Here is an 8047-nt window from a genome sequence, read left to right as displayed (position 1 = left end):
AGTCCGCGCCGGCTGGAGGAGGGGCTTCTCCAATGTCATTTAGGCTCCTCCCGGGGCCCCAGGATCCCTTTTGTTTGGGGAGAGCCAGGCTGGGATTGAGCTCGCGTCACTTCCTGGAGGAAGCGACCTCCTCCGGCCTGGGCTCCGGGGTGGGCTCGCGCCCCTCCCGGCTCCGCTTCTGCAACTTTCCACCGTGTGGGAGGCTTCTGGGCAGCACGGTGGCGAGTGTTTCGTGCTTTACCCTGCCGGTCTGGGAAGCTTAGGAATGGCGGGCTTTGGGTGCCCAGGCTGATTGGGTACATTAACGTTTCATTTTATCCAAAATGTTAATAAATGAAATGCTCTTTGGTGTCTGCTTTAGAATTCGTTGTCGAAAACCTGGTAACGTGGCTTTCCTGCTGTCTCTTTCTCTTGGACCAGCTTGTGGGTGTGGTGCTAGAAGCAAGAGCGCAAAGATGATAAATCCGGAGACACCCCCCGCCCCGCCCCGCCCTTCTCTTTTCCCATGACATGTGGAAGAGAAACACTAGCACTGGAGTCCCTGGCGCGGGGACACCGGGTAGCACCAGGGAGAGCAAAACCCGGTCCGACCTGCCTTCCAGGCAGAAGTGGAGTAATTGCAAATTAGTCTGTCGAGGTTTTCCACGCTATGCGTGTCCGATGAGGGGATATTTTTGTGTCCTTGGCCCCATTTTATTGTGGGGCAATGGCGTTTGCCGTGAAGCTGGAACAAAGGGCAGTATAGAGGATGCAAGGAATGTCTGTCCCTTCTTGTGAACACAGGAATGCAGATCTTGCTGTTAGCAGCAAGCCCTCCCAGGACCAAATAACCCAGAGAAGAAAGAGGATGCATCCTTAGTTGCATCCCTATCTGAGGTTAAGTTTTCTGGATTCCTTTTTCATAGACTGCACTCCAGTTCACCAGATCAATTTAGCTGGTTAAGATAATAATAACCACATTATTTTAAATACAACATAATAAATACTTATAATACAGTTAAAAATTTATAATGAGTAAATAATGTATTGCTTTGAATACATTATGCCTAATCATAACAATTATTATTAAGCAAGATAGTATTAGGGGCATAGTATTGATCTAGGAAGACATGTCATCACAGTGGCTGGTACTTTCATATGATATCTTACTTAATCTGCGCTATTATATGATAAATCTATCCTAACCTGTAAGATAGACATCATCCTGCCTATTTTACAGATGAGAAGATAGCAATGAAAAGAAATCAAATAAGGTCACAGAGCTGGTAAATGGTAAAGAAAGAACTTCCAATGAGGATGGAAGGCTCTAAACCTGTGCCATATTCTGCTCGCTGCACATTGACTCTCACAAGGAGAACTGGTCCACAGAATGGACCTGGAAGAGTACAAAAACAGCATCAGGGCCGGAAAAAGTCTCCACGCCTGCCTGCTATTGATCGTAGGCCCGAGAGAGTCATCCCCATTTAAGGACAGCAAGACTGTACTGAGGTGCTCAACAGCAGCCCAAGGGTTTTTGAAGTAATGACAGGAAATTCAGACCTGAAAGACATCGTTCCCTGTGTTCAGGAGACCAGACAATCTGAAAGGCAGGAGGAAGGCCAGGCACATAGTAGGTGCTTGGTGAACACTGACCTGACTTGAAACAAAATGTCTGAAATGGTTAAAAACACAGAGTGGGAGGTGCTGGAATAGGCCCACAAATGTGAAAAATCTCATTTCCTCCTCCTCCCTGTCGCCCTGCCTCTGCATTTGCCATGAGGAAGTGCCTCATTGCCCGACAATGAGACAGATGTGGGAGAACAGGCTATTTTCTGCTAGCTTCTGAGTCACCCTAAGAGTTGTCCTAGTGAATCAGCTCCTCCCTCCCTCCCCTCCTTTCCTTTGTAGCTGTTAACCCACCACCACCCATTCTACTCCCAGGCTGGTTTACTTCCTTTATGGCAACCAGCAGCTCCCCTGACTCCCTGGCTCCCTCTCCCCATTCCTGAGTGAGTGTGGGAGGACCTAGCAAGAATGACATCATCCCTGCCTGGTAGGAATCAGAGTCCTAAGGGTGTTCAGATTGCTTTCCTTTTGATTCATCACCTCTGAAGGCAGTGAACAGGCAGGGTTTGTAAAGCCAATGGTGACCTTTAGGCTACAGTGTGGGAAAGTTCTGAAGTTTTGTGATTCTTCGGTACATAAAGCGTGTAAATAAATTTAGAGTCTAGTACAAAGGTGTACGCAGAGGTAGAGAGTGGGTTCATAATAATATCTTAAGTTTGTATAACATTTGTATATCTATTACTTTATCAACTTGCCAGTAAATATTTATTAAATGCCTACTGTGTTTCAGGCAACACCTTCATAAGAAGTGGTCAAGATTATAGCTCGTGTCAATTTTTCTCCAAATAGGTAAACTTCCTAGGTAGGTGTTCCATAAATGTTTATTTGCTGGTTTGGGGAGATAATGACGGAGCAGACTAGAAGGGCTAGACTAGGAGTAAAAAAAAATTAGAGTTCTGTTGGAGTTCTCTCTCTTCACAAACCATATAAGTTTCCCAGGGCTGCTGGAGATTACCACAAACTGGATGGCTTAAAACAACAGAAATTTATTCTCTTTCAGTCTGGATCCTAGAAGTCTGAAATCCAGGTGTTGACAGGTTGGCTCCTTGGGGGAGGGAGCTCTGAGGGAGGATCCATTCCTTGCTTGTCTCCTAGCTTCTGGTGGCTCGGACCATCCTTGGCTTTCCTTGGCTGGTAGCTGCATCATCCCAGCCTCTGCCTGTGTTCACATGGCCTTCTTTCCTGGGTGTCTTTTGTCTCCATACATCCTCTTCTCTTCTTATAAGGATATATAAGGATAACAGTCATACTGGATTTAGAGCTCACCCTAGTCTAGTATGACCTTGTCTTAACTCATTACATCTGCAAAGGCCTTTATTTCTGAACAAGCTCACATTCTGAGGTTCCAGGTGGACATGAATTTTGGGAAGGAGGGAAAACCATTCAAATCAGCATGCAAACACTCCCCACTTAACTCCATTTAAGTTCGTTGGTAAATAGCATGAAACTAAGGAACTGATTCTTAAAGATCATTTCAGTTCTATGACTATATGATAAATTGTATATACCAGAAACATTTCTCAAGCCTTTACTGCATGCCAGGCACTGTGAAATTGCCTTACAGTTCATCTTATTTAACCTATAAAAGAATTCCAGGAGATAGGTGTGAATATTCCCATTTTACAGATGAGGAAGCTGAGGCACAGAGAAGTTCATGGTCATGGAATTCATAAGGGATGAATAATGAATATTTACTCAGATCTGATCCCAAAGTGTACATTCATAATTACTATGCTCTATCATCTCTCCATCATGCTGGATGGGTTAGGAATATGGGGAATGCCACAAATATTTTAAAATTTGATTTATGGAATACCTGGAGCTGTGTAGCAATCTTCCTGGGGTTATGAGTATAGTTCGAACCTATTTTAAAACAAGGGAAAGCAAGAGAGGAGGGGGTGGTGGGTGGCCATGGAAATTTAGTAGGGAAGAGGAGAGTTATGGGCACTTACCTGAACCTCAGTTTCCCCATTTGTAAAATGGAGTAATAGTTCCTGCCCACAACACCAGGTCGTTGTGACTATTCAAAACAGATGATGGACATGAAAGTATTTGGTAAACTCTATGAGGGATTATTATAAACTGCCTGGGAGATCTTGCTCAAGCTCATTCTCCTCTCTGGGCTCCAGCCCTTCAGCTAACATCTGGGGGTTGAACATCTGGGGCTCTATAAGACTCCTTCTAGCTGTGAGCGACTGGGACTTGCTGAGATGCTTGGGGGCTAGACGTAGAAGTTGGAGTGACTGGGAAAAGTGGCCAGTCTTCCCTATCTCGGGTTTTCCTCGACCTCCAGGGAGCTCCTCCACCAGGGGACCCAGAGGTGGAAGTTTAGAAGCCCAGGAGAGCTCTCTAGGCCGGTACCAAGCTGAAGCAGGAGGTAAGGTGTGCGCTCTCCACGGATCCCTGCATTTTCTCCCATCATTTGTCTCCACAAAGGCCTTTCCGAGTAATCCTTAAGCGTTCTCTTCCTGCTTGGATCGGCCCGACTGGGCGACTGGTACACACAGGGAGTGGAGAGATTTTGGGGCGTGGCCCTCACTGTGTTCCCGAGCTTATTGCTCCCCCTAGTGTCCAGCAATGCGTCCTGCAGCCGTCTCCTTTCCTCCTGGCCATCCCCCAGCGCTCCAGGAAGGCTTCTCACCTGGCGGTTTTTCCTTTTATGGATGTAGGCTGAGCGCGCAACAGGTAAGGGGCTCCAAGGACCACCTTCAGGGACGGATTCTCTGGCTTCCAGCTAAATATTGGAGCCAGCTTGGCCATGAGGGAGCAGCAACACTCTTCTCCTGGATTGGGTAGGGGAAGGTTGGGAAGGAAAGGGAAAGAAATGCAACCTTGAGTGCCTCCCTGGTATCAGGCACTGTGCCAAGGTGCTTTACCTATATTACCTGTGTAATCCTTGTAATCTCTGCATGTATAATCCTTGTGATCTCCACACATATAATCCTTGTGACCAGCCTAAGAAGTGATTACTATTACGTCTAGTTTTTCAGATAAGAAAGCAAGTGCAGAGAGGTTAAAACAACAATAGTGCTAACAACCTCAGTCAAATTGTTCAGTGCCTACTTAACAGCAGGCACATTATTTCTTTTAATTCTCACCACAAACCTTTAAAACAGTTACTGTAGGGCGCCTGGGTGGCTCAGTTGTTAAGCTTCTGCCTTTGGCTCAGGTCATGGTCCCAGGGTCCTGGGATTGAGTTCCACATCGGGCTCCCTGCTCTGTGGGAAGCCCGCTTCTCTCTCTCCCACTCCCCCTGCTTGTGTTCCCTCTCTCGCTGTGTCTCTCTCTGTCAAATAAATAAAATCTTAAAAAATATAAAATAGTTACCGTAATCTCCATTTTACTCAGGAGGTCACTGAGATTTAGGGAGTGTAAGAAGGGGATAGCTGAGAAGCTCGACTGAGGTCAAAGAGCGAGGTCCTCCCGACCCCAATCCCACCCCTGCACCACCGCCTCATGGAGCCGGCAGGTGGACGGAGTGGGACGGAGCCCAGACCTCTGTGACTCATTGTTCTTTCCATTACTGGGGCTGCTTGGTGGCCCTCCCCCAGGACCAGGAAACAAAAGCCATGTGGTTTTCTGGATCTGCAAACTGGAGATAGGATGGCAGCAAAAAAGCCAGGGCCAAAGTCCGTGGATTCCTGGGGAAAGGTGTCACAGGGCAGCATCCTGGGAATTGCACTACAGTATTCTGTTAGGGGCCGTGGGGAGAGCATCCAGAGGACCCTGAGTCCTGTCTCCCTCATCCTCTGTGGAGCACCCTGGCCACAAGCTCCCCTGAAGTTGGTGGGCTGGGATGATGGATGTAAAGCGCATAGAGGGGCAAAAGAGAAATGCAGATGGCAAGCAGTCTAGCCCAGATAAAAAATTCATGGAGGTAGATGAGATAAGCCACAAAGTTCCCAAATCATCCGGGCAAGTTCCCAAGGATTGGGGTCATTTTTAACTCACCCCCTCATTCCCAAACAACAGATTAGTCATAGGTCTCTGGAAGAATACTCCATGTCCCTTTGAATGAGCCTCAAATTTCCCTTTTCATTTTAATCTCTGAAATTATTAAGTTATTATGAAGAGACAGATACCAGATGATGAGTTGATAAACTGGTTGATGTTATGTTTGTTACTTCCAAATATAAATTCCACAGAGGCAAACAGTTGGGAAAAGATTTCGGTTAGCCACTTACTTTTTTATTTTTATTTTATTTTTTTGTAAACTGACTTAGTTCATTGAAGGTTAACTCTTTCCCTCTCTTCCAATCTTTCCCCTTTCTGTCTCTCTTCCGGTTCCTCCTCTGTCCCAGGTGGCTTCTTTCCCCAAAGTTTTGAGCCAGACCTCCCTCCTGGGCTGAGTAGCCTTGCCGGAAGGGCTGAAAGAGGACCAGCCTTCTTTCTCTTTCCCCCTCTATTCCCCCTTCTTCCCTATACATGACCTGACATTAAGCAAAAAGTAATTTCTGTGCTACAGCCACAGACAGAGCTTTGGCTCGGCCGAGCTGCCCTACGATTTTGATCTGATGAAAGTCAATTACACACTTCCCCTGGTCTGTTTTTTCAGCTGAGGCCCTATGCAGTTGGTTGAATGGGTCCTTGTTGCTCAAAAAAGGGAGAAATATTTGTAGGGAAAGTAATGACCCAGTTACGGCTGCACCGTCATTTCTAGGCAATTTCCTGGTAAGTGGCCCTTGGGAGTAGGCTGATGCTAGAAGCTTCTATGCCTGCATTTCCTGCTTCGTGGCTCCTGCTTGGCCCCTGCAGGGTCTAGTTGGCCTTGAACAGAATGACCAGGGGACCCAAGTTGGAAGGAATCTGTACATTTCTTGTCCCCTTTTCTTTTCAGGTGCTCATAGTCTTGAGGGGAGGTGGGCTTGTGTAACTTGTTGATCTCAGTTCTCCTTCTTTCTGTAACCACACTTTCCAAATAACATCATTCAACCCACTGTCTTATGTCATAGTCGGTATTCCTCCCGATGTAAGGGACAGAAGACTCCATCTAAACTGGCCAAAACGAAAACACTCATCATTAGCTTATGTACTGAAAAAGTCCAGGACTAGACTGTCTTCAGATAAGACTTGATCCAGCTTCTCAGAAATGTTAGTAGGACCAGGTTTCTCTCTCTGTAACTCTCAACTCTACTTCTGTGTTGGTTCTGTTTTCAGACATGCTTTCTTCCTCAGTTGGCAGTAAGCATAGTCGCTCCAGCTTCATATTCAGTCATATTCACCTCCCTCTTTCCCAGAAGCCCGAGAAAAATCCCACTCTGTTCTCTGGGCTCTGCTTGGACCTTCTGTTCATCCCTGAACCAATCACTGTGATCAGGGGGAAGAGTTGCTTTGATTGACTAGATCTGGGTCATGTGCTCTATCTGGAGCTATGGATTAAGCATGGGGAAAAGCTATAACCTCAAATGAAAATTCATTCATTCATTCATTCATTCATTCACTCATTAGCAGAAAAAATGGGGATGGATGTTTGGGAAGCAAATAGTGAGTGTTTATTCCACATTTGAGGGGTTGTCTCATATTTGCTCTCAGGTCAATTTGAGCTGCAGCTTGCTTCTCTAACTTTGCCCAACTCTTGACCTGGTCTTTCCTTGCTACTGGTCATTGTCAGAAACTCTAGGATGGCTGGTCTTTGTCCTTTGTTGTCTAAAGCACTACTGGAGAAAGACTCTTGTGTGTAGCAGCTTTTCATTGAGGATTTGGGGTCTGGGGATGATATGGACAGTGTTATAAAAAGCTTTTAAGGTTTGGAGGTTCTTGGGAATGCCTGGGTGGCTCAGTTGGTTAAGCATCTGCCTTTGGCTCAGGTCATGATCCCAGGGTCCTGGCTTCGAATTCCACATCAGGGTCCTTGCTTAGCAGGGAGCCTGCTTCTCCCTCTGCCTCTGCTTCTCCCCCTGCTTGTGTTCACTCTCTCTCTCTCTGAAAAATAAATAAATAAAATCTTTTAAAAAATGTTTTTAAAAAAGCTTGGAGGTTTTCAGATTTGAGGGTATATCAGAATCATCTGGAAGCCTTGTTAAATCAGAGATTGCCGGACCCCACTTCCAAAGTTTCAACAAAAATATGTTGAGTCCCTGTGTGCTGGGCCCTAAGGCTGGAGGGGTGGCCTGCTCCGAAACGTCTCTAGCTTTGCTATGCAGAGCAGTTTAACTCCTTGTGGCCCAAACTTCTCTCATCTCAGTTCTGCCCAGGGGGCCCTCACTTTTCATTGCCAGAGAAGCCCAGGAAGTCACTCTCCTCAACAAAGGAATCAATTTGCACTCTCTGGTGGAGGTCAGCTGCCTCAAACTGCAGCCAGCCTCTGTGATCATATTTTTATTTATTTTCCCGTGGCATTGACAAACAGGGAATGTTGGTGAAGCAGGTCCTAGAGGTAGAGAAGAGGCGTAGCTTCAGAGGCACGAGAGAGGGAGTGGGCTCTACCAACTCCAGGGTAAGC

General features: G+C 46.4%; 1 long non-coding RNA gene across 1 annotated transcript; it reads left to right on the top strand.

The window, feature by feature from the left end:
• Window positions 1-2014: 2014 nt before the first annotated feature.
• LOC145720859 (uncharacterized) lies at window positions 2015-4748 on the top strand. Its single transcript, XR_014144081.1, has 3 exons — window positions 2015-2407; window positions 2606-2642; window positions 3899-4748. It is a non-coding gene; the product is annotated as an uncharacterized LOC145720859 (long non-coding RNA).
• The last annotated feature ends 3299 nt before the right edge of the window (window positions 4749-8047 follow it).

The sequence above is a fragment of the Leptonychotes weddellii genome, chromosome 4 (assembly GCF_054177405.1).
Source record: "Leptonychotes weddellii isolate Sample4059 chromosome 4, ASM5417740v2, whole genome shotgun sequence".
Classification (NCBI taxonomy): Eukaryota; Metazoa; Chordata; class Mammalia; order Carnivora; family Phocidae; genus Leptonychotes; species Leptonychotes weddellii.
Note: the sequence above shows the minus strand (reverse complement) of the source record. Positions and strands in the feature narration are given on the sequence as shown.